General features: G+C 35.0%; 1 non-coding gene across 1 annotated transcript; it reads right to left on the bottom strand.

The window, feature by feature from the left end:
* Nucleotides 1-805: 805 nt before the first annotated feature.
* LOC121206799 (small nucleolar RNA R71) lies at nt 806-911 on the bottom strand. Its single transcript, XR_005901972.1, has one exon. It is a non-coding gene; the product is annotated as a small nucleolar RNA R71 (small nucleolar RNA).
* Nucleotides 912-1954: the final 1043 nt, after the last annotated feature.

Below are 1954 nucleotides of genomic sequence, written 5' to 3'. Positions count from 1 at the left end.
ATAATTTTACAATTAAGTGATTTAACACAAATACAATCCCTGTGGAGACGATAACTCGATACTTACTTATTACATGATAACGACTGTGTACACTTGCACAAACCTACGTGTTACAAGTTTTTGGTGCCGTTGCCAAGGATTGTTAACTGTTGCCATAGTCATTTTTTTTTTGAAATTACTTACTTCCAATTTGGTTTATTTCTAACATTACTGACTTATTCTTTTTAATTTTGTGATTTTCTTTTCAGGTTTTTATGAGCATAGATTGGATTATCAATTTACTCCCTATAGACCCTGAAATTGAGTGAACTTTCAGAAAAAAAGAAGACATGAATGAACAGCACAAAGACAAGTCGAGATGGTCTTGGAAATTAGAAGCAAGACCAAGGTAATGAAGTCGATCGTGTACGAAATCCCATCCTCATTGTTGATGATAGGATCGATCCATCAGATAATATGTTGTGCCACTTTTCAGTGAGTTAAACCAGGAATTAGAGGGCCTGATATTGAGGCAACCCAATTTGAATTGAAACCAGTGATATTTCAAATTCTCCAAATGGTGCGCCAATTCAGTAGTATGCCCACGGAAGATACACATCTCCATCTTCGATTGTTTATGGAGGTGAGTGACTCATTCAAGATAGCCGGTGTGACTGAAGATGTATTAAGGTTGAGGTTGTTTTCGTACTCATTGCGAGATCGAGCACGAGCATGGCTCAATTCATTGCCACCAAGTTCCATATCTACATGGCAAGAATTAGCAGAGAGATTTTTGGTTAAGTATTTCCCGCCTAGCAAATATGCTAAGTTAAGGAATGAGATCATAACTTTCAACAATTGGATGACGAGTCTTTGTATGAGGCTTTAGAGCGATTAAAGGAGTTACTTCTTAAGTGTCCTCATCATGGGATTCCTTATTGTATCCAGTTGAAGACATTCTATAATGGTCTCAATACACATACAAGATTGATGGTAGATGCTTTTGTGAATGGTGCAATTTTGTCTAAGTCTTGTAATGAAGCTTATGAGATCATCGAGAGGATCGCGAGTAATAACTATCAATGGCAACAAATTGAACAGCTTCAGGAAGAGTGTAGCCAAAGTTCATGAAGTCAACACCCTCACTTTGTTATCAGCTCAGGTATCGTTTATTTCCTCTATGTTAAAAGAGTTTACCACTAATAGTGCTAATAATTTTGCAGCTCAGCCACCAAGTCCGTTTGAAGTAGTTTCCTGTTTGTACTGTGGGAAAGGTCAGTGAATTACAAACATCAATTATTTACCCTATTAACAAATAATCTCATTTTCAAAATTTCATTTCAATTATTTACCCTATTAACAAATAATCTCCTTTTCAAAATTTCATTTCAATTATTTACCCTATTAACAAAGCTCGGACTATGACAGATACGCGAATTTCCACCCAAACACACTAGAATATCCAACCCAAACATACCCGAAATATTGTAAATCCTCCATAACACACCGGTATAATATATCCTCCCAAACACACCAATAAGGCATTAAATGCCTATTCGAATAAACCGAAGTATATAATAACAGAAACATCTTCTCGGCCGAACTACAATCTCTTCATCACATCACAAATCCAATGGCATGCCATTTGTATCGAATCTAGTCCGACGAGTTAATAGGGTATTATTTTACTTTTTCTAATTTCAATTTCACATACTTACCTCAAGTCTTACTTACCATACATAACAATTAAAATTTCAGCAATCAATAATAATTAAAATTCGAATTATAGTAATACACACCGTAATTCGCCCGTTTTAGTCCTCGATGACTTTCTCCTTTCCTTTCGATGCTGATGCTTCAGGTTCTTTGTTGGCTACGAAATTAATAATTTATAATCATCAATACAACATGATTCAATTTAATTCATGAGCCTAAACATGCAAATTTAACCATTTTTAATGTATATATATAATTT

The sequence above is a fragment of the Gossypium hirsutum genome, chromosome A09 (assembly GCF_007990345.1).
Source record: "Gossypium hirsutum isolate 1008001.06 chromosome A09, Gossypium_hirsutum_v2.1, whole genome shotgun sequence".
NCBI classification, from domain to species: Eukaryota; Viridiplantae; Streptophyta; class Magnoliopsida; order Malvales; family Malvaceae; genus Gossypium; species Gossypium hirsutum.
Note: the sequence above shows the minus strand (reverse complement) of the source record. Positions and strands in the feature narration are given on the sequence as shown.